Here is a 25,625-nt window from a genome sequence, read left to right as displayed (position 1 = left end):
GAGGTGTCTGGGTGGGGGAGGAGGGCTGTGGGTCCCCCTAGGCCAGGGCGATATCTGTAGACTGGGCACCCCCGTAAGCCCCTGTGTCCCCAGCCACCACCCTCAGTAGTGTGTCAGTACAGCCATCCCTGGGCCGTGTCATCCATGGGTGCAGTTGTCAACTCTAGGCGTGTAGGGCATGTTCCACGGAATGCGTAGCGGACCCCAAGTGCGCAACTTAGTGCAGGGGGCATCTGTGTCTGTCATGTCCGCTAACTGTACCGGAGATCCATGTAATCAATATCCCTTTATTTCTCTCTCCCCCCCCCTTTTTGTTTGTCTTTCTGTGCTTGTGTGCATCAGCATCATCAGGCGGAGGAGAAGTGGCATCGGGGCAGGAGGGAGCTGCATCTCACATGGCCCAGGAGGGCCATGCCACAGAGTCAGACTGGACCAGTGAGACGGAGGGCGAGGGGAGCTCCACGACGGGGACGACTGGACCCTGCAGCGACACGGACACGTCCTCGGAAGGGGGCTCCCTTGCGGGGGTGGCACCATCCGTGCCCCCCGCCATTACAGGTACAGCCGCCACCCAGCGCACCATCTCCGCCCTCCCAGCAGCCCCTCAGCGTTCGCCCCGTGCCCGCTCTGCCAGGAAGCCGGGCATCTCCTTCGCCCCAGGCACCTCAGGCCCTGCCCCTGTTACCCCCGCTGCCCTCAGTGAGGAGGTCATTGACTTCCTCCGAACGCTCATTGTTGGGCAGACTACCCTTTTGAATGCCATCCAGGGGGTGGAGAGGGAGGTTCATCGCAGCAATGCGTACCTGGAGGGCATTCATTCGGGTCAGGCTGCCCATCAGCGATTGTTCCAGGCTCTGGCCTCAGCACTGACGGCAGCCATTGTCCCTGTCTCCTGCCTGCCTCTACTAACTCCCTCCTCCCAGTCTCCTGTTCCTCTGCCTGTCCCACCCACACCATCAGACCAGCCTGCACACACCTCAACACCCAAGAGAAGCTCATCCAAACATAAGCACCACAGATCACGCAGACATTCACACACGCAACATTCCGATGCAGACATGCCAACAGTCACTACCACCTCTGTGACCCCCACCTCCTCGTCTCCCTCCTCCCTCCCTGTGACGTCTACACTCACACCTCCATTCACCTCACCATCAGCCAGTGTTTCCATCACCAGCACACCCTCCACTCCAGTCCGCACACGTGCAGTCACCACCCCCACTGCCATTTACACGTCCCCTGTGTCCTCTCCCACTGTGTCTGTCACCCCCTCTTCCACACCACACAAACGCAGCCACCCACCCACCCAACAGCCATCCACCTCACGACAGCCTATCCCTCCTGCACCTGCACCCAAAGACAGCAAACGTGACTCACCTACAACCACATCCTCTCCCTCCACTCCCATTCCCACTGTACCTACCACTCTCCATTGTCCCAAGAAGCTCTTCCTCGCCACTACTAACTTCTTTCCTGACCCTGAGCCCCCCCCTCCTTCTCGTCGGGGTAAGAAGAGCACCTCAGCCACCACCAGCCCTGCAGCCCCCTTGACAAGGGTGCAGGGGTATTGGAGCCCGCCAGCCCGCATGTCTGGATCTTCGCCCAGCAGCAAGGGGACAGCCAGCCCACCCCCTGGGAAGAGGAGCAGAAGGCGGAAGGGGCGCCGCAGGAGCCCGCCTTCTACATCCCCCCCGGACACCACCCAGAGACAGTCACCAGCCACAGCTCCAAAGGGAGGAAAGGGCCACAGGCCGACGACTAAGGAGGGCAAGGGCAGCAAGTTGGAGAGGTCAGGCAGCAGGCCTGCTGCCCAGGAGGAGCCCACAACCCCCATAGCCGCTGCCCCGGGAGGAACCGGCACAGCTGCCCCGGGAGAGCCCACCAGCCCCATAGCCGCTGCCCAGGGAGGACCCAGCCCAGCTGGCCAGGAGGGCCCCACCACCCACAGCCCAGGTGGGCAGTGAAGGAGCACCATCCCCGCTGCCCAGGAGGGCACCACCAGGCATTTAGCAGTTGGCCATAGACCGTCCGCCGTCTCAAGAACCGCTGAACTGGGCCCTTCAAGGCAAGAACCGCTGAACTGGGCCCCGCCGTTTTAAGAACCGCTGAACTGGGCCCCGCCGTCTCAAGAACCGCTGAACTGGGCCCTTCAAGGCAAGAACCGCTGAACTGGGCCCTTCAAGGCAAGAACCGCTGAACTGGGCCCCGCCGTCTCAAGAACCGCTGAACTGGGCCCTTCAAGGCAAGAACCGCTGAACTGGGCCCCGCCGTCTCAAGAACCGCTGAACTGGGCCCTTCAAGGCAAGAACCGCTGAACTGGGCCCTTCAAGGCAAGAACCGCTGAACTGGGCCCCGCCGTCTCAAGAACCGCTGAACTGGGCCCCGCCGTCTCAAGAACCGCTGAACTGGGCCCTTCAAGGCAAGAACCGCTGAACTGGGCCCCGCCGTCTCAAGAACCGCTGAACTGGGCCCCGCCGTCTCAAGAACCGCTGAACTGGGCCCTTCAAGGCAAGAACCGCTGAACTGGGCCCTTCAAGGCAAGAACCGCTGAACTGGGCCCTTCAAGGCAAGAACCGCTGAACTGGGCCCCGCCGTCTCAAGAACCGCTGAACTGGGCCCTTCAAGGCAAGAACCGCTGAACTGGGCCCTTCAAGGCAAGAACCGCTGAACTGGGCCCCGCCGTCTCAAGAACCGCTGAACTGGGCCCTTCAAGGCAAGAACCGCTGAACTGGGCCCCGCCGTCTCAAGAACCGCTGAACTGGGCCCTTCAAGGCAAGAACCGCTGAACTGGGCCCTTCAAGGCAAGAACCGCTGAACTGGGCCCCGCCGTCTCAAGAACCGCTGAACTGGGCCCTTCAAGGCAAGAACCGCTGAACTGGGCCCTTCAAGGCAAGAACCGCTGAACTGGGCCCCGCCGTCTCAAGAACCGCTGAACTGGGCCCTTCAAGGCAAGAACCGCTGAACTGGGCCCGCCGTCTCAAGAACCGCTGAACTGGGCCCTTCAAGGCAAGAACCGCTGAACTGGGCCCTTCAAGGCAAGAACCGCTGAACTGGGCCCCGCCGTCTCAAGAACCGCTGAACTGGGCCCCGCCGTCTCAAGAACCGCTGAACTGGGCCCTTCAAGGCAAGAACCGCTGAACTGGGCCCCGCCGTCTCAAGAACCGCTGAACTGGGCCCTTCAAGGCAAGAACCGCTGAACTGGGCCCCGCCGTCTCAAGAACCGCTGAACTGGGCCCCGCCGTCTCAAGAACCGCTGAACTGGGCCCTTCAGGGCAAGAACCGCTGGCCCTTTGGCAGACGTGGCAGGGCAGGATCTATCTCGGGCAGGGCTGCAGGATGTCCTCTGGCCAACTTGCCTCCTCCAGTGGCAGTGGGGTCTGTTATGGACTGTATGGACTGTGGCTTTGCTCTCCCCAGGATGGCCCAGTGGGCAGGCCACCCACTGTATGGACTGTTTGGACTGTGGCTTTGCTCTCCCCAGGATGGCCCAGTGGGCAGGCCACCCACTGTATGGACTGTATGGACTGTGGCTTTGCTCTCCCCAGGATGGCCCAGTGGGCAGGCCACCCACTGTATGGACTGTTTGGACTGTGGCTTTGCTCTCCCCAGGATGGCCCAGTGGGCAGGCCACCCACTGTATGGACTGTATGGACTGTGGCTTTGCTCTCCCCAGGATGGCCCAGTGGGCAGGCCACCCACTGTATGGACTGTATGGACTGTGGCTTTGCTCTCCCCAGGATGGCCCAGTGGGCAGGCCACCCACTGTATGGACTGTTTGGACTGTGGCTTTGCTCTCCCCAGGATGGCCCAGTGGGCAGGCCACCCACTGTATGGACTGTATGGACTGTGGCTTTGCTCTCCCCAGGATGGCCCAGTGGGCAGGCCACCCACTGTATGGACTGTATGGACTGTGGCTTTGCTCTCCCCAGGATGGCCCAGTGGGCAGGCCACCCACTGTATGGACTGTTTGGACTGTGGCTTTGCTCTCCCCAGGATGGCCCAGTGGGCAGGCCACCCACTGTATGGACTGTATGGACTGTGGCTTTGCTCTCCCCAGGATGGCCCAGTGGTCATGGAGTCCCCTCGTGGATCTGGCGTCGTGTACTCAAGTGGCTGAGGTGCCCCCCCTTCCCTTCCCCCTGAGGTGCCTGTCCTATTTTCTTTCTGATGCCCCTGCAGTGTTCTCTCCGTGGAGTTCTTGTCGTGGGACTGGGCCTTGCCCCTTTGCACAGGACCCCTGTGATCCACGGACAGTGGTTGGACTACATTTAGTAGCTGTATATATTTTGTACATAGTTTATTTATTTTTTGGGATTAATGGCGTACATATTTCAATATATCTGCCCGTTTATGATCTCTTCTTTTGGTCTTTGCATTATTTCGGAGGGGGGTGGTTTGTGGGTTGTGACAGTGATCTGTGGGAATGCATTGATGTGTGTGTTGTAGTGGGTGTGGGTGGGTGGGTGTGTGCCGGTAATCTTTTCCCTCCCCTGTGTCGTAGGTGCAGTACTCACCGATGTCTTCCGCGCCACCGGGCGTGCTCCTGGTATATGAGGAGGAATAGGAGTGCGGGGATGACCTGTAACTCTGGCTCTATACTGCCGGAATCTCGCGTGGAGTGCGTAGAGGTGAGCGTTTTCCCGTTCGTAGTCTGTTTCCGCTGTGTTCTTATCGGCGGTGCTCCCGCCCCGGAAAAGGTGGCAGATTGGTGGGTCGTAATAGGGTGGGCGGTACTTTGTCTGCCGCCGGGCTGTTGGCGGGAACTGCCGCGCTGTTTGTTTGTACCCCTGTGGCGGTCGGAGTGTTAAGTTGGCGGGCTGTGTTGGCGGTTCCCGCCAGGGTCAGAATTGCATATTTTAGACCGCCGGCCTGTTGGCGGCTTGGCCGCCGCTTTATCACCGACCGCCAGGGTCAGAATGAGGGCCTAAAGGTGCTACTATTTACAAAACAAGTGGCATTGACATTGGTTAGTGAGACGTATGATCTCCGGATTTCATGATCATCAGCCAAGAAACAAGCACTTTGGAGAGCTCGTATCCAGAATATTCAACGCCTCAAGCACTACGGGGTTTGTCCATTTCTTTAAGGTTGTCTGGTCTAGATTCATGTCCATCTTCCAGACTGTTTTCGGAGTCATTCCTTCAGCCATCCACACTCTTTTCAAACGTGTTTGGCGGTTTTCCTATAATTGTGGTGTTAATAGATGGAATACTGCTGCTGCTGGTTCTGATTTGCCGTGGTTGTGCCTTTCCAGCTAAGTGGAGTGATGGAGCCACTCAACCAGCTGTGCCATGAATGCATGGTTCAGTTCTTCCATGCTCCTTTTCTGGAAGAGTTGGAGCGTGACTGCTCATTGTCATTCCAACCAGTCCTATGGAGTGTGCAGACAGTTTTTTGCTGCATGTGTTGCCTCTTCGAACATCTGCCTAAAATGTGCCTTGCAGTCACACTAGTGCCTCCTGTAGACCAAGTACTGTTGATGTCCCTGATGAGGGTTCATTCATGGTCGTGCCCATTGAGGCTAAGGCTGAATCACAAGGCCGCTTATGAGATGTACTTAGTGAGCGATCTGTCTTTTTTTTGGAGCTGGGGAGAGTGCCGCCCCACAGGAGGTCCTGCACAAGAGATTGACACAGACTACTGCTCCGTGGATTCATCTGCCTATCCTGTCATCATTCTATCATCTGACGATGTGGCCTCCTTTCTGAGGGCCTTTCCATTTAATGGCTTGGAAGACTCTCTTCAAGATCATGACTTTTGTTGAATAGTTTTAAAGATTGGCTTATATTACCAAATTCAAAGATTGTCTTTTACCTTTGGCCTGCTGTGCTTGTCATGATCGACATTATATCTCTTCATTTGTTTTTTAGCTATTATTTAACATGTTTTTAAATATGTTTTTTAATTAGTTTTTAATGATTTTAGCTAATTTTAGTGCAGAGCATTTTTAGCTTGGGTTCATTCACCTTTGGTGGCGTCATCCTATGGCACCATACTTGTTACGGAATTCGGGAGGGTGTAGTTAATCCTGTCTTGTTTTAATGAAAAGCAGGAGTTAGCCTAGCCTCCTGGCTTGTCAGAGGTCCAATCAGATATGTATAAATGCATCTCACACAGACAAATAGTCAGAGGGATTCTGACCAGATGCCATCACTGCTATCGATGCTGCACGTTGCCTTCTGGCTTGTAGACCTATGCCCCCGTCACCTCCTTAATCCAACCCACTCTACCCCAACCCATACCAATCCAATCCACCCCACTCAATCCAGTCAATGGCACTCCATTCAAATCTACCCCACTCCGATCCAGTTCAATCCACTCCAGTCAAGTCTACCACACTCAAGTCCAATCCAGCACAATCTTCCCTACTCAAATCCAGTCCACTCCAATTTTATCTACCCCACTGCAAAACATTCCTTCAACTCTAATCCACCCCACCCCACCTTACCTCACTCCAAACCACCTACCCCAATCCAGTCACCCTCAATCCAATCCATTCCACCCCAATCCAATCCAATCCAATCCAATCCAATACAGGCCTCCCAATCCAAGTACACCCCAATCCAGTACACCCCACTCAATACAATCCACTCTACTTCATTCCAAACCACTCCACTCCAGTTCATGCCACCCCACTTCAGTCCAATTCACCTTACTCCAGTCCAATTCACCCCACTCCAATCCACCCCATCCAACTGCACTCCAATCTATCCCACTTCACCCCAATCCCACTCAGCTCACCCCATCAAACCCCTCACCCAATCCAATCCACCCCACTCCGGTCTACCCCACCCAATTCAATAACATGTAACCCCACTCCAATCCAACCACTTGACTTCAGTCTACCCCACTCCATTGAAATCCACCCACTTCAGTCTAGTCCACCCTACCCCGCTCTGGTCCAGTCCACCACACTCTACCCAATCCAATACACACCACTCCAATCCATCCACTCAAATCCAGTCCAGTCATTCCACAATCCACTGGAGTCGAATCCACCCCACTCCAGTCCACCCCACTCCAATCAAATAAATAAATCCAACATACCCCACTCCAGTATGCTCCAATCCTCCCTACTCCAGTCCAGTCTGATCAACCCCACTCCAAAAAAAACCACACATAACTATTCCAATCCAATTCACCCAACTACAATCCACTCCAACCCACCATAGTCCTATCACTTCAGTCCAATTCACCCATTCCAATCCAATCTAAATACCCCACTCCAATCCACCTCCTCATTTCAATCCACACCACTTCAATCCATCCCACTCCTTTCAATCCATCCCACTCTACCCCAATCCACCCCACTAACTCAGTCCACTCCAACCCACTCCATCCTCTTCTACCCCACACCAATCCATGCTACAACACTCGGCCACTGATCCATTGAACCTCACTCTCCTCTACTCATCTCTGAAACATTCTACTCCCCCTACTCCACTTTACAACACTACTCCCCCACTCCACTCTGTGGCACACCACACCACTACCTTTTAGCCATGCTGAATAGCACCCACGCTGATTTACAACATGGCAAAAAGCATTGCCAATGCCAATAGCTCTTGTATGAGTGAGCCCTATTGGCTTTGCCATTGCTTGTTTAATTACCCTGAACTATTAGTACTTTTGAAGGTAACATTTTGCCAGCTAATTGGGCCAATATAGTCTAGTTGCTGTTTAAGAGAGCTATTGGTTAATAAGAAGCTAAATCTATTGCCAGTGTTTTTGGTTTAAAAAACTATAAGCTAAAATGGCCATCTAAGATGAAGGAAGGTTTCTCCCTTATGCTTCCTGTCTGCAATTAATTAAATAATTTGGCCAACAGGCTTGTAACATCTTTTGAAAAGATTTCACAAGTTTTAGGGAAGACCATCATCACTGCAATCTTTACTACCTGTGAAACCTGCTACAATTTCTTCTATTTTGCTAACAGAAAAGGTCCTGGAATCTTACATTTATATTGTGTGGAGGTAATGTGGAATTTCTAGTTGATCTAGGAAAACCCCATTACTGGAAGCTGATAACTTGGTTTCTGTATGATATATGGTTCTTCCAAAGAAATAGCAAAATTAAAATTGTAATATTTTGAAATATTTAATATTCCTGACGTAAGGTTTTGTTGAAACATCATATATATCACATTTGTTGTGGGATTGATATGGCCCATTACATGGTGGTTGCTAAAAGTTCTGAAGACCAGTTTGAGCATATACTTTCCTCAGAATGCCAAATCAAGAGTTACATTTTAATATAACCTAGTCTGTTGGAATTTCAGTGCCTTTTCAGAGAAGCAGGGAAATGTTCCACTTCCAGATTATTTTCCGACCAGGGACCAATCAAGACCAGCTGTAGGAAATTACCATCTTGCCTGGCATGTTATCCCCATATTTCACTGTATATATGTTGTTTTAGTGTATGTGTCACTGGGACCCTGCCAGCCAGGGCCCCAGTGCTCATAAGTGTGCCCTGTATGTGTTCCCTGTGTGATGACTAACTGTCTCACTGAGGCTCTGCTAACCAGAACCTCAGTGGTTATGCTCTCTCTGCTTTCTGAATTGTCACTAACAGGCTAGTGACCAATTTCACCAATTCACATTGGCATACTGGAACACCCTTATAATTCCCTAGTATATGGTACTGAGGTACCCAGGGTATTGGGGTTCCAGGAGATCCCTATGGGCTGCAGCATTTCTTTTGCCACCCATAGGGAGCTCTGACAATTCTTACACAGGCCTGCTACTGCAGCCTGAGTGAAATAACATCCACGTTATTTCACAGCCATTTACCACTGCACTTAAGTAACTTGTTAGTCACCTATATGTCTAACCTTCACCTGGTGAAGGTTGGGTGCTAAGTTACTTAGTGTGTGGGAACCCTGGCACTAGCCACGGTGCCCCCACTTTGTTCAGGGCAAATTCCCGGACTTTGTGAGTGCAGGGACACCATTTCACGCGTGCACTATACATAGGTCACTACCTATGTATAGCGTCACAATGGTAACTCCGAACATGGCCATGTAACATGTCTAAGATCATGGAATTGTCACCCCAATGCCATTCTGGCATTGGGGAGACAATTCCATGATCCCCCGAGTCTCTAGCACAGACCCGGGTACTGCCAAACTGCCTTTCCCGGGGTTTCACTGCAGCTGCTGCCAACCCCTCAGACAGGTTTCTGCCCCCTGGGGTCCAGCCAGGCTTGGCCCAGGAAGGCAAAACAAAGGACTTCCTCAGAGAGAGGGTGTTACACCCTCTGCCTTTGGAAAAAGGTGTCAGGGCTGGGGAGGAGTAGCCTCCCCCAGCCTCTGGAAATGCTTTGATGGGCACAGATGGTGCCCATCTCTGCATAAGCCAGTCTACACCGGTTCAGGGATCCACCAGCCCTGCTCTGGCGCGAAACTGGACAAAGGAAAGGAGAGTGACCACTCCCCTGACCTGCACCTCCCAGGGGAGGTGCCCAGAGCTCCTCCAGTGTTCTCCAGACCTCTGCCATCTTGGAAACAGAGGTGTTGCTGGCACACTGGACTGCTCTGAGTGGCCAGTGCCAGCAGGTGACGTCAGAGACTCCTTCTGATAGGCTCTTACCTGTGTTACTAGCCTATCCTCCTTCCTAGGTAGCCAAACCTCCTTTTCTGGCTATTTAGGGTCTCTGCTTTGGGGAATTCTTCAGATACCGAATGCAAGAGCTCACCAGAGTTCCTCTGCATCTCTCTCTTCACCTTCTGCCAAAGGATCGACCGCTGACTGCTCAGGACGCCTGCAAAACCGCAACAAACTAGCAAAGACGACTACTGCAACCTTGTATCGCTTATCCTGCCGCTTCTCGACTGTTTCCTGGTGGTGCATGCTCTGGGGGTAGCCTGCCTCCTTCTTGCACCAGGAGCTCTGAAGAAATCTCCTGTGGGTCAACGGAATCTTCCCCCTGCAACCACAGGCAACAAAAGACTGCATCACCGGTCCTCTGGGTCCCCTCTCAGCACGACGAGCGTGGTCCCTGGAACTCAGCAACTCTGTCCAAGTGACTCCCACAGTCCAGTGACTCTTCAGTCCAAGTTTGGTGGAGGTAAGTCCTTGCCTCCCCACGCTAGACTGCATTGCTGGGTACGACGTGATTTGCAGCTGCTGCGGCTCCTGTGCACTCTTCCAGGATTTCCTGCATGCAATACCAAGCCTGGGTCCCCGACACTCTAACCTGCAGTGCACAACCTTCTGTGTTGTCCTCCGGCGTTGTGGGACTCCCTTTTGTGTCTTCGGGTGGACTCCAGTTCACTCCTCTTCCAAGTGTCTGTTCCAGTACTTCTGTGGGTGCTGCCTGCTTCTGTGAGGGCTCTCTGTCTCCTCATCCAAGTGGCGACACCCTGGTCCCTCCTGGGCCACAGCAGCTTCCAAAAACACTAACCGCGACTCTTGCAGCTAGCAAGGCTTGTTTGTGGTCTTTCTGCGTGGGAACACCTCTGCAAGCTTCTTTACAACGTGGGACATCCATCCTCCAAAGGGGAAGTTCCTAGTCCTCTTCATTCCTGCAGAATCTATAGCTTCTACCATCTAGTGGCAGCTTCTTTGCACCCTCAGCTGGCATTTCCTGGGCATCTGCTCACTCTCGACATTGTCATGACTCTTGGACTTGGTCCCCTTGTTTCACAGGTACTCAGGTCCGGAAATCCACTGTTGTTGCTTTGCTGGTGTTTGTCTTCCTTGCGGAAACCCCCTATCACGACTTCTGTGCTCTCTGGGGGTTATAGGTGCACCTTACACCTACTTTTCAGGGTCTTGGGGTGGGCTATTTTTCTAACCCTCACTGTTTAGTCACAGTCCCAGCGACCCTCTACAAGCTCACATAGGTTTGGGGTCCATTTGTGGTTCACATTCCACTTTTGGAGTATATGGTTTGTGTTGCCCCTATACCTATGTGCTCCTATTGCAATCTACGGTAACTTTACATTGCTTGCATTACTTGCTTTTGCTATTACTGCATATTTTTGGTATTGTGTACATATATCTTGTGTATATTTGGCATCCTTATACTGACGGTACTCACTGAGATACTTTTGGCATATTTTCATAAAAATAAAGTACCTTTATTTTTAGTATATCTGTGTATTGTGTTTTCTTATGATATTGTGCATATGACACCAGTGGTATAGTAGGAGCTTTGCATGTCTCCTAGTTCAGCCTAAGCTGCTCTGCTATAGCTACCTTCTATCAGCCTAAGCTGCTAGAAACACCTCTTCTACACTAATAAGGGATAACTGGACCTGGTACAGAGTGTAAGTCCCCCTTGGTACCCACTACAAGCCAGGCCAGCCTCCTACACCAGCTCCTTCAAATAGCTTTTAAAGCTCAGTGGGTTCTGTGCTTATTCTGCCATCTGTTTGTATGGAGGAATCTAGCTTTAGTAGCATAACACAGTTGAAATTGTCCCTATAACATTTTCTGCTCTACTAATACCATGTGGGCTTTCCAGTCTGCTGAATAAACCCATATCCACAGATAACTATATTGTCTTTAACTGTATTTATTTCAACCATTTTCCAACACCCATTTTGGTCTCCTTCTGGGGATATGTTATCAACCTTCACCACCTTCCTTAGAAAAACTGCCACCTTTCTATGTGTAGGTTTTGCTGATGAAAACAAAACATTCTGAACCCAAATATATTTTGTAGAAAACTTGGGTTATTAATTTTGCAGGATGTGAGGTCTGCACAAGTAATAGATCCAAGTCTGTTTTGTAGGAAATTTGGGGTACTGGTCTTTCAGGATGTGAGGCCTGCACAAGTAATAGATCCACAGTTTCCCTTTACTGGAAACTAAGTAACCCATCGCAGGGCTTGACACTCAGAATAACAAAGCAGAGCAGTCCCAGGCCTACTCAGGGGAATGGTGTGGGCTAGTAATAACAGCTTGCTAGACAGCAATAATAACATTCAATAAAGATTGCCCAGCTAGTGCATTCTCTTTAGAAAAAAGAAAAAGTACATTTATTACACACACACTCTAAATAGTGAAATAGATACATTCGGCAGATTGAAATACCTTAGATGACATTATGAAATCACCACTAAAGAGTCATGACCCTCAAAATAACAGAACCCCCATCTATATTGGACAGAAGATCATAATATAGAGGGAGTTCACTTTAAAAAAAAATAACAAGCCTATTGGCTTTGTCAATAGTTCACCATACTAAAAGACTAAGGGCCAGATGTAGGTAGTGAAAAATTAGCGAGTCGGGAATTGTGAGTCGGTGCGACTCGCAATTTCCGACTCGCTAAATGTAATCCAAGAAGAAAATGCGACTTCAATTTCCGACTCGCAAATAAAGTTGCACCGCAGATAGCGAGTCCTCTGTTTGCGAGGTCGCTTTTTGCGACCGCGCTAAAAACGGACACGCAATTTGCGAGTGGGTGTCGCAAATTGCGATTGTGCAGCAAATTGAATGCAGGTGTTGCAGAACACTCTGGAAAACACTTCCTGGCACATGATGATGGCATCACAGCCAGGAAGTTTACTAATACACCTGGGAGAAGGGAGGACCACACCCATTTCAACAGCAGAACTGCAAACTGAAAGAACAGCAGCTACCATGGCAGAGACACCAAGGAAGCGGAAACTCAAGTTTGCAGAGAACGAGCTGGAGGTGTTGACCGAGGAGTGTTGTCAGCACCATGACCAACTGTTTGGAAGGGCAGCCCTCACCGTGCCAGAGGTGGAGAAAAAAAGACTATGGATGGAAATCCAAGAGAAAGTGAACTCCCTGGGTGTCAGCCACCGGAGCATCGAAGAACTAAAAAAAAGGTGGTATGACCTGCGCTCCCGGACCAAGGAGAGGGTGGCAGAGCGGCTCCGGGAGATGAGGGGCCGTCCACATTACCACCACCCACACCCCTGGAGGAAAGGGTAGAGGAGACCCTTGAGCCTGAGGCAGTATGCGGGATGGGAGAGCTGGACACATCTGAGCCAGGACCATCAACCGGTGAGTACAATGAGACATGCATGTACCCTCATTAATGCCATACCCCCACCCACCTTGTACACAATAGCATACACAACCAAAATAGCTCCATTTCAGACTAGCAATCACCAGAATGGTGCATTATGGGCAATGTAGTCAAGTAGGCAGTTTATAGGCAACAGTTTATTAGGAAGTTGACAACAGATAGTAGATACTGACAGTGTGTTCCCTATGTCCCACAGGTCTCCCACAAGACACCTCCACCAGCCAAAGCAGCCAGGGGCCACTGGTCAGCCAGCATCCAACAGAGGGATCAGGACCAGCCACCACTGAGACCTGCACCACCAACACCCTGTCCCAGTTGGCATACTGGTGTGTGATCCTGCACCAGGTCCCAGCCACAGTGCCACGGTAGACGTAACGGAGCCTCCACTGCATCACAGGCGACGTGAACATTTATCATCACAGCGGCAGGCAGAGTCAGGGGATGCCTCCATGTCACGTGCTGAGGCCGCACTCCTACGGGGTCAGCGCCTGCAAACACAAGAGATTAGGAGGATTACAGGGGCATTGCGGCGCATGGTGTGCAATCAAGGCAACAGCATGCAGCTTGTGTATACAGAGTTGCAACAAATAAATACACACATGGGCGACCTTGCACTCTTTATGCGTCAACTTGTGGATGGACTCCTAACGCAGACAGAGGGTGCACGGCGTAGGGACAGGCAGCTACTGAACCGCCTGGACAGAATGTCAGCATCCATAGTAAGGCTGGCCGTGAACAGTACTCGTCTTTCTAGGCCCACAGTCAGCCTTCAAGTGGACATTGGCCACTTTGCCAGTGACGTGGCATGTGGAGTGGGCCGTCTCAGCCACACTGTTGACTTAATGGAGGAACGGCAGTTGGCCAGGGGCGCGGGCGACACGCCGCAAGATAGCGAGGAGGGCTCCACCATCAGCAGTGTCTCTGCCAGTGACTCCAGGGTGCTGCGCAGTGGAAGCGCAAGGCAGGGTACTGCTGAAACCCCAAGTACCAGCCATGCTGGCCGAGGCCGGCGTAGGGTTTCAGCTCCACACTGTCCTGGGGTTGGGGCACATGAAGTCAATATGTCCCATGCCAGGTGGACTTTTACAGTCCCTGAACTGTTCACAATGTATATAGTTTTTTTGTTTGCACTAATTAAATCACTTGTTCTTTCCACTTAACACCTGGACTCTTTGGGCCATATTTATACTTTTTGACGCAAATCTGTGCTAACGCAGTTTTGCGTCAAAAAAATTAGCGCCGGCTAACGCCATTCTGAAGTGCCATGCGGGCGCCGTATTTAATCAATGACGTTAGACGGCGTTAGCCGCCGGCGCTGCCTGGTGTGCGTGGAAAAAAACGACGTACACCAGGCAGCGCCGGCGTAGGGGGCTATGGAGCTTGGGCGTCAAAAAATGGGGCAAGTCAGGCTGAGGCAAATTTTTCGCCTCAACCCGATTTGCGCCATTTTTTCCGACTCCCAACCCCCATAGAAATGACTCCTGTCTTAGCAAAGACAGGAGTCATGCCCCCTTGCCCAATGGCCATGCCCAGGGGACTTCTGTCCCCTGGGCATGGTCATTGGGCATAGTGGCATGTAGGGGGGCACAAATCAGGCCCCCCTATGCCACAATTTTTTTTTTTTTTAAATACCTACCTGAACTTACCTTAATGTCCCTGGGATGGGTCCCTCCAGCCTTGGGTGTCCTCCTGGGGAGGGCATGGGTGACAGGGGGTGTCCCTGGGGGCATGGGAGGGCACCTCTGGGCTCCTTCCGAGCCCACAGGTCCCTTAACGCCTGCCTTTTCCAGGCGCTAAAAAACGGCGCAAAAGAGGCCGTACGTCATTTTTTTTGACCCGCCCACTCCCGGGCGTGAATTTTGCCCAGGAGTGTAAATACGGCGCACATGCCTCTGAGTCAATTTTTTAGACGGGAACGCCTACCTTGCATATCATTAACGCAAAGTAGGTGTTCACGCAAAAAAATGACGCAAACTCCATGGACTTTGGCGCTAGATGCGTCTAACGCCAAAGTATAAATATGGAGTTAGTTTTGCGTCGGAATTGCGTAAAAAAAAACGACGCAATTCCGGCGCAAACAGAGAATAAATAGGCCCCTTTGTGTGTGACATTAGTGAGTATGGTGACAGTTAGCACGTACCTTCCAAAGTATTGGTTTGCAATGTGTTCCCGCCTCAGTCTGCCTTGATTTGCGATGCTTCTATCCCCAGGATGGCGATGTGGTAGCTCTTGCTCTTCATCCTCCGAATCAGGGTCTTCAGGGGTGAGAGGTAGCCCACGTCTGGCGGCAATGTTGTGCAGTATAGCGCATGCGACAACAATCTTGAAAGCTGTAATTGGGGTATACTGGAGGGCACCTCCACTTCTGTAGAGACATCTGAATCTTGCTTTCAGCAGTCCAAAGGTCCGTTCAATGATATTCCTGGTCCTCTTATGTGCACTGTTGTATCCCCTCTCTGTCTCATTGCTGGGTGTTAAGTACAGGGTAAGTATCCATGGTCATAGTGCATATGCACTGTCACCTGTTTGTCAAAACATTTACAATGTTAGCTGGGCATGGATAGTTTCCACATTGACCTGTGTGTATGTCTGTAAGGTGTATTCAGCTATACCTAGGAGGTATCCGTCTCCAAACTCCCCACGTTCTAGGCGTTGGTGTATCCCACTGTGCCTAAAAATGTAGGAGTCATGAGTACTCCTGGAAATTTGGCAACCATGTCAGTGATAACATAATGGGCGTCACATACCACCTGGATGTTGAGTGAGTGGGTACACTTCCTATTGCAGAACAGATGTTCCAGGTTTGCAGGAGGGCAGATTTGTATATGTGTCCTGTCTACACACCCTATGACATGGGGGAAGTTGGCAATCCTGTAGAATTCCAACTTGGTGCTGTTGATTTCTGCCTCATTCCTGGGTAAGTATATGTACCTGGACATGTGTGTGAGTAAGGCATCTAGGAATGCCTAAAGAACCGTGAGAGTGCACTTTGGGATACCCCACCTGCCAAGGCAATGACCCCCTGATAGCTACCCGAGGCCAAGAGGTGCAGTGAGCAAAGCACTTGCACATGTGTAGGGAAGGCGCAGCCGCGCACAGTCTGGTGTTGTAGCTGTGGTTTGAGTAATTCTATTAAATCTAGTATAGCTTCACTGCTGAGTCTATATTTGTCATAAATCTCCTCCTCTGTTTGTTGGAAAAGTGTCTGCCTGGTTCTGTATATATTCTCCTGTCTCTGGCTCCTCCTCCTCCTCTGCTGTGCAGCGTGGGCTCTTCTCCTCATTCCTATCACATATATCTCCGATGTAACCCAGATGCCTTCTGGGTCTCCTTTTATACTTTGGTAATGGTTACCACCTGCTCTGAGTTAGTGGTAAATTGGAAGTGCAAAATGGGCTTTTTGAGACTAGTCGCAATTTGCGAGTTGCTATTGCATATGGTTTGCGACTCGCAAATTGCGACTTCCTATTTGCGGGTCGCAAAATGGGGTCGCAAATTTTGCGAGTCGGTAATGGTTTGCGGCGCATTTTGCGAGTCGGAAATGGGATTTTTGCATCCCATTTCCGATTTTGCGGGGTCGCAAATTGCGATTCGGGCCATTTGCGACTCGCAAAAGTTTCCTACATCTGGCCCTAACAAACAAAATGTTAAAAACACCTCATGTAAATAGTAGTAACCATGTATAAATGGAGTAATCATTGTCAAAGCAATGCAAAATTTCTTATTCTTCACTGTCAATCATAAATAGGTAATAACGCATTGCAACTGAGCATAACATGTTATTGTCTTTTTATACACATTCAAATGACAGAAAATGCAGCCATAGAACCCCTCCTCCTCCTCTTGATGGGACTCCCCCCTCCAGGGCAGCTTTGTGGGCCTGAAGTTGGGATCCAAGGCTCATTCCCCACTTCTTAGGAGGGTGCAATGGTACCCCCCTGGCTGCTTCTTGTGGCGTAAGCTTGGAGATACGTTCCTGGGAACTCTGATGCAAAGGCCGGCCCAGGGGTAGGGGTCCCCTGGTCTCAGGGGCTCTGGAGAAGGGACCCCCACAGACCCCCCCCAGGATTATACATTTAAATGGCTCCTTGCATCGACCCCCTGGCCTTGGCCAACTCCTGGAGGTAATTTAAAGAAGATGCGATGAAGCCCCACACGAAACTTGCTGGGGTCAGAGATCACAAGCCTTTAAAAGGCCTTAATTCGGACCTCATCAGGTTGATATGGATGATCCTGAGCTAATCTTTACTCCTGCTGGTGCACCACTAGGAGCAGTTTCAGCAAGCCTTAAAAGTGGTATATTCTGCAGGGAGCTGATTCCCCACGCTCCGTACACCACTTTTCCTCCTGGTCTTTGTCTCCGGACTTCAAAATCCAGATTTTTCCACAACTGGTCCTCATGTGTGTGTGAGGGGCCCAGCCTCATCAGCCCTTGGAGAGACCCACTGGTCCTGGTCCCTGGAACAACTGGAGCAGAGCATTGGTCCTTTTGGACATGAAAGGATTTTCCTTTCCATTGTCCATGGCTGTCGCAGTATCATGGTCTGTCCAGCAGTCAAAAGCGCAAACAGCCCTTTATATCCCTTGTGAAAGAGTTTTTAAAGGAGGGTAGAAGGTTCTAAAAGCCAGGCACCCATGGCCGATCCTAGGGTGACGTATCACCTCTCCATCTCTGTTCCAACCCTCCTGCGGAGCATGTTTGGACAGTTAAAGATGACTTCATCCAGGAGTCACTGGCAACATAAGCTCTTGTGGCCTTGGGGCTGCCTCTCGTGGACATCACTGCCAGGACCTTTCCAGACAAAACTTCAAAGAGGAGTCCTCTCCTGTATTGGCTTCAGTTGTCTGGGCTTCCTGCTTTGCTCATTGTGCCTGCCCTTGTACAGTGAGGCAGGTGATTAAAAGATGAAGATTTTCCTCCCCACGCCTTCCTCCTCAGGAGTTAAGGGAAGCACTGATAATTAATCCTTTTGTGTGCAAAATACTTTTCTCCCTTTTCTAGGGATAAATGTAATCAGTTTGGCCCAGTAGGGTGACCAAAAGGCCCTGGCCCTGAGCCTGAGCTGAGTCACAGAAATATGGCAGCTCTGGATAACCCATAAGGTGTATATATGGCATCTTGGGACTTGCATAATCCATCTTTGCATACATTTTTCACCCCATTTTGATTTTTGATGGATTTTATAGGCCATAGGGAAGCAAAACTGCCCTCTAAGGAAAATGTCATCCTATATGCACAATAAAGTGTCACTGTAGGACCAATCAGCAAACCATACCATTCTGACTTTAGCTATGGGTGCCCACTAATATTCTAAGGGCTACCCAAGGTCAATTTCACCCTGCAGACTCCTTACTGCACCAGGCTATCTGTGTGCCACTACCAGGTTGAGCACCACATGCATATTCACATGCACACGTGTCATGGGTACCCAGCCGTCCTCCCCTTACCCTAATAGTTTCACAGTGGCCTTATGTTGAAGGGCAGACACTGGCAATAAACATGCACAGTCCATTCACTGTGTGCTTACCATGCGTGAGACATATGTAGCAAGACTCATCCACAGTAAAAAGACCAAAACTGGGTGCTCTTCAACCATAATATTACAGCATGCTGCTTTCTCACAATATTCAAGCAAATTGTATTATAAGACACAATCTTTGATTGCATCTTTCATTCTCTGAATGAGTTCTAGATGTTCTACTTAGTACACTACTCTTCTCTCGCTTTTCTAAAAATCAGTAACTTTATCCCCATTTTCCCCACTCTTTCTTATGTCCCATCTTCCTCTTTCATGTGCCCCTAAGTAATGCTTTGCAGTCCTTCCCACTATCTGGTCTCAAGGCTGCTCCATCTTAGAGCCGAGTCCCCTGAACCTCACCTTACCTTCTGTTGTCAATGTTCAGCATACCTGAGGTTTAACCCATGCCTAAACACTTACAGTTTGGAGCCCACCTTCTTCATTCTTATAATCTCCATACAGATATTCTGATTTCTCTATTCATATCACATCAGGTCTATTTTCTTTCTGAGTTAAACAAAGTTGCCAGTACGTCTCATCAGGTATTGTTCTGCTGATGTAGATTTTACTACCAGTCACTAAGTTCAGTTTTGCCCATTGTATTATCAAAGCTGGTGCAGCCACATCTGCATGAATCCCTCTTTTTTTTGAGGTTTTGAGAGATATGTCTGAATATTTTCTCATCTCAAATTCATTATTGGCTTTGAATGATTTTCTTTTAATAGTATTTCCTTGTTAATTCTATAGACTTACTATGTTCTTTGCCTTGCATTTTCTTTTTGGGACTGGAAATTTACTAAAGGGCATATTTATAAGCCCCTAGCACCACCTTGCACCACATTAGCATCATTTTTTTACCTAATGTTGCCTAACGAGGTCAAAATCCTCATGCCATATTTACAAAGTGGCCCAATGCATGCATTGCACCACTTTTTAACACTTTGCACTACATTATGCCTGCGCCAGTCATAATGTAGACAAAGGTGATGTTCCCCCGTTAGGGGGTCCAAAAAAATGTTGCAAGGAAATTTATGAGATTTGCTTGCACCATTTTTTCCTGCACTTTTAATGTCTGATCCGAGCAGGCATTAATAGGTGGCTTCCAATATTTAGCTGCAATTCTGCAAGAGTAGTTCTAACATTTTGGTGCTACTCCTGCAGAGTACATCAATAGTGTCACAGAGAATGATGATATAGCCCTTTACCCTGCACCATGGTGCACCGTATTTTAAATACGGTGCACATATGATGGCGGTAGGGGGGTGCTAAGGGGTGCAGGGATAGTGACGCTGCACTCGGTGCAGTGCCACTTTCCATACATCTGCCCCAAAATGTACCCTAGAGGTCAATAGGTCCCCTTAACATTTAAGAAACTAATGATACTTTATTCAGTTTTCAACAATCTTAAGAATCGAAAATTGCTCTTCTATATCTAGTATGTAAACAATGCACGGACGTTTGCCGCAAAATCGATTCTCCAAAGCTTCCTTCTTTTGTCTAATGTCAGCTACTTGCTTTGTCTAAGCATTCACTTGGCTTTGTGTCTTTATGCTGCTGTCTGCCATATCTAAATGCCTCTACTGTAACTTCCTCACTCTCTTAACCTAACTTTCCAATGTGTTATTCAATTTCTCAATAGTTTGGTTCTAGAGGGATATTGTAGCTTTCTGAAAGTTCTTTTTCTTGCTTTTCTTGTACTTCATTGAATGTGCATATCAATTGGCACTGGAACGGACCTTCTACTTTTTCATGTTTTTCTCTTCAAGTACCTTTGTAATTTTCCTCTCCAGTCCTTACTCTTAGCTTCCCCACCAGAACAGCACCTCTTAAATGTACCTTCTGTGTGGGAACTAGGGTTCTAATTTCCTTAGTCATCTTAGTAATCGTTATTGAGTCTCTCAGAAGCATCATTATAACGTTATGAGGTTGTGGTCGTTGTGTAGAATTAATATTTACTTGAGCCTTTGTTCCTGGTTGAAAGTGATTAGAATTGGCTCTAGTAAACTTTCTTTCTCCCATTTATTTTTTCTTGGCCTAGTACCTAAGTGGGTATTTACAAATTCAAACATAATTCCCTTTCTTTTCTCATTTATGCTATATCTAGTGCATTATTCTTCATATTTTCTACACAGGTTATCCAAATTGTGGTATGGTTTATACTACTTTTCTGCAAACCCAATTTTCTGTCTGTTGGCGTGCTTTTCTGCCCTGGTTTGGACATTTTGCAGCATGTGCCTTGAGTCATGCCATATCTGCAACTTGTAAGTTTTAGATACTTCTCTTCACTCCTCATTAAGGCAACCAGCACTATTACCAAATCTTAGTGTTCATACTTCCCATGTTTAGGTTCCTAAAATCATTCTTGTCTTTCTTTTTCTTTACAGGGGCTTTGAAAACCTACTGCTGGTGTACCGATATCTATTGGTGAACATAAGTGCTTGCTTGTTGGGAATCACTGATCACCTTCAATTTTTCCTCTGCCATATGTATAGCTACTTGAGAAATAATTTGTATATCTCTCCTCTACTGTAATATAGCCTTAGCATTATTTTTCTCTTTGATCAGCGTGAATGTGATTAAAAGTGAGATTAAATTGTTGACTGTGATGCAGGCCTTGAAAGCTTACTCATGGATTTGCTCTTAGACAGCCACTTACCTATTACCCCTTTTTTGCCATTAGCTAGACCTGACATCCTTAGCATGGTATTCCTCCAAACATTTTGCCTTCACTCCTTCACTTTGCTGAAACTGTTTTTGTTACCACTAGGACCCAATACACTTTATGCCTGCTAACCAGTGCTAAAGTGCTTTTACTCTCTCCTTAAAACATGGTAAAATTGGCCTGCATGTAACTGGCATATTTCAGTTATTTAAAAGTATCTAGTAAATGGTACTTCATATACCAAGGTCCTGTAAATGTAATGCTACTAGTGGGCAGCAGCAGCCATTGTACCACCCACAAGAGTAGAACTGTGACACGTCTCAGGCCTGCCCCCAAAACCTGTTGTGTAGTTTTAACCTATCTAGTTGGCCTGGCCAAATAATCCTTTTGCCAGGCCCTAACCTTTCTTTTTAAAACCTGTAGGTCATCCCTAAAGTAGGCCCCAGCTACCCCATGAAAGCGAGCATGATATGTGAATAGTAGTGCATATGGGGTTAAATCAGGGGTCTTCAACAGGTTGATTGGGAGCTATAAGTGGTTCTCAAGCTATTTCTGAGTAACTCACCTGAAAATCACCTGTCAATTGGTTTAACAATATGTAGCTGCCAAAAAGTTAAGGCAGCGGTGTAAAGCACAGTGTACCACATTCTGTCAGACTTGAGAAGCTGAAAACGCAGGACCATGTGGCCCACACTCTGCTGAGAAAATATTTGGCTCTTTAATTCGCTACCTCGTTATTTCCTTATTTTGCTACTTTCTCTTACTACTTTTCTTCTGTCCATTTTTAATGTTTTGTTAGTTACTTCTTTTTTCTCTCCTTTCTCCTACCTTTGTCTTTAATTTTCAGTATCTTTCTCAACTTCTCCACTTTGTCTCCTTTCTTTTTTCCTCCTGTCCTTCTTTTCAAATTCGTTATGTCACTTTTTTCTTTCCATTTCCCCTTTCTTTTACTTTCCATTTTCTGTTTCTTTGTCATTTTCTTTAATCTTCACCTCTTTCATTCTCTCCATGTGTCTCACCAAAACCTCCTTTCCTGATTTTCTCTTTTTTTCACTTTGTTTTCTTCTTTCTCGCTCTACTCTTTTCTATCTTTCCTTCTCAACGTGTACTCTGCTTGCTCCCTTTTCCTCTGGCATTCACTCTTTCCTTATTTCAGTGTTACCTTTTGCTTCCTCTTTCTTTTTTCCTTCTTCCTCTCCTTTCACTTCTTCCTCTGTTTCTTTCCTTTAATCCCTTTTGCTTTTCTCCTTTATTGGTTCATTGTTTAACTTCGGTTTATTTTTTCCTACTTTCAGTTTCTCCTTTCCCCTTTTTACTCTTATCCGCTCTTTGTTTTTCTGTCTTCTTTAATGTCTTTTCACTCATTCTCTTTTTTGTGTTTTCTCTTTTTCTTTTCCTCCTTTCTTCCCTTTTTTACTTTCATTCGCTTCTTTCACTCTCCCTCTCTCATGTTCCCAAACTTCTTTCTTTCTCTTTTTCTTTCTCTCTCATCCACTCCTCTTTCTTGTTGATTTTATCTTTCTGTAACTTTGTCTCTTTGTTTCTATCTTTTTCATGGCTTGGTCTCTTCTTTTCCTATTTTCCCTTTTTCCTTCTTCCTTTCATAGTCCCTTGCTTCTTTCCGCTCCCCCCTTTGCTTCTTAACATTTCCATGTTCTCCCCCTACTTCCTTTTTTCTTCAACTCCTTCCTTTCTACCACTCTTTCCTTTCTCTTCCACTTTACATTGCTTTATTTAAGTCTTTCTTCTGTTCTTTCTTCCTTTGTTTAAAGACTGCCTGGCTTCCTAAAACAATCTCTTCATACATTAATTTGTGTGTTATTATTGTCTGACTGCTATACAATGTGCCGGTCTCTGCCAAGATCAATTTACTTGTAGATAGCTATGAAATCTGCATGGCCTCACAAAACATTGCTAATGGGTCTTTGTGCCCTAAGTCTAAAAATGTGCAGAGTCATCTTATGTATTGTTCAATGATGAAGACACAAGTCTAAATTAGATTCCCTCTTCTCAGTGTGATTCATGAACAAGGGGCAAAACTCACCCTTAGAGACCTCACGAGTTAACATTTGCTGTATAGCTAATTTGTCATGAATGCTTTATGGTCAGTGGGGCATGACTGGGCTACTCTATGGGCAGTGTTTAAGTGTCAAGCCCTAACCTGTCTGTCTCACGGAGACACAAAGTTGACCAAGTTGCTTATTTCTCCTAGATATTGCATGCCTCCCACTTAACTGCATGTGATCGGCACTGGAAAGTCTCCAGAGAAAGGGGATGGATGAAGAGAGAGAAAGACACTCGAGCCGCAGGTCCAGATCCAAATGAATAGTAATGATTCTTGAAGAGCTGGAATTCCCTATGATAAATTACACATCAGTCAAACAACTCATTGCTCATATCCCTCATAACTTATTTATATACTAGTCTCTAACTACTATGTGCAGGCTAGGTGTACCTGTAATAGTCCCCTTTCCAGCTTCAAATGGCTCTACCTTCCTTGCTAGGAATTTTTGGGAAACAATGTGGATTACCTGTAATTAAATAAGAACATTGAACCTCCTGGAGTATGTATGACTACTCCCACTGTGACTCCAAATTGTCCCCAAGTCACCTCAATAAACACCTACCTAAATGTTCTTGAAGTTTCGTGGATACCTTGCTTGATTCTTCTTGCTGAGATTTCCCAAGATGCTGACTAACTCAAATTCATAGATATTTAAATAGATAATAATAATGACAACAAATTCTCAGGTAATTAGGGTTAATCACCGCATTGTACTTAGAATTCCAAGGAACACAATTTGGTGTTTTTAATTGCACTGAAAACAGTGGGTGCAAAGTTTGCATCACGCTGGGAACATAGAGTTAAAAGATCACAGTACAAAGGTTGCATCACTCAGGGAACATGGGGTTAATGTCAAAAACACAAGCGATCGATTTTATCACTGTTACTTCACAGCGTGAGTTGAGCATAGCAATGACAAACTTTCAGGCCATACACAGAATGCTCTCTATCATCTGCATCAATTTAGAACTATGCAAATGTTATATTAAACTTAGTGATAACAAACATATTCACAATACATCATTGTTATAATAACTGCGTGAAAGAATTTCCTTTCTGCAATACATAGCAAGCAGCAACAATAAGCATTAATACGTGACAAGCAGCAAACATTCCAGTGACCTTAAATGCCAATACTGTGCCTTCTTAGGTGCATTGTGCTCCAAAACATCTGACTGTCGAATATCGGGTCAGCAAATGACAGATATTCACAAATAAATGCTTTTTGAGCGCTCACAGCATGTTACCGCCCTTTTAGTAGTTAATTCTCTCAATCTATTCCTCTCCCTAGAAGCAGCATCCAAGATAAAGGACTGAATGTGAAGAGAAAATGTGGAGAAGCAGAGACTCCTCTGCCGGCGGTATCCTTTATAGCAAGCAAATCACTCAGGCCAGGTGTGGTTTAAATACCTGCTACATCTGGCCACACCCAGTCTGAGTCATAAGGATTCTAGAGGTTTGAGCAACATGTGTCCCAAACAAGCATTGGACTTAAACAAGTCCCAAAAAGCATGGCTTTGCAAACAAGCATTGGTCTCCGTAAAACATTCTTATGGGTGGTGCTTACAAAGGCAGATGATTGGCTTAAACGTTCCTTACTGGAGCACATCTGGGTTTGCAGGCCCAACACTAAGTTGTTGAATTTGTATATTCTTTTTTAACATCCATAACTTAGGTGATAGCTCATGACATTTTTCAGTGAAAAGAAGAAGCTCCCTCTACAGAAAATATTGGAGACATCTGGTTGAAGACCTATATTCCTTGGGAGTAAAAAAAACCTCATACAGTAGTTTTTCACTGTTTTAAGGCCATTTCTCTCTTACACTAACACTGGATTACCTTATTATATTATCAAGGGAATCCAGTGAGAATCCCACAGCACTAGATATCATAATTTGTAAACCACAGGCTGAGCAAATTTACACAAGATTACAAAAAACTCACTCCCTGAGTCAAGATCTAATTATCTGTCAGTTTTGGAATAATTCTATTCAGCCATTTTTCCTGTTAAGTTGTTTAATTTTACCTATGGAAGTAGCATAGGAAAAAAATGTTTTTGTACTCCCCTGGTTTTGGGGCCCACTTGACAGACCACTGCCAGTACTTTCCATTAAGGAAAATTATCTTTTTTTAACAGATTTCATGACAATTTGTCTAAAGACGACAAGGGTATGAGCAAAACAAAAATCTCCTCAGCAAAATGTGATTCACAAAAAACTACTTAGTGGAGACTGCTTTATATATATTTTATGAATCTCCATGAAACTTTCCCAAGCAATAGCTTTTTGTTCATTGCCAGAGGATGCAAAGTTTTGCAGTGATTGGTGAAGGTGATGTAATGAACAAAGAGGGGGGTCCAAAATGTATTTTCCATCTA

Source organism: Pleurodeles waltl, chromosome 10, assembly GCF_031143425.1.
Source record: "Pleurodeles waltl isolate 20211129_DDA chromosome 10, aPleWal1.hap1.20221129, whole genome shotgun sequence".
Classification (NCBI taxonomy): domain Eukaryota; kingdom Metazoa; phylum Chordata; class Amphibia; order Caudata; family Salamandridae; genus Pleurodeles; species Pleurodeles waltl.
Note: the sequence above shows the minus strand (reverse complement) of the source record.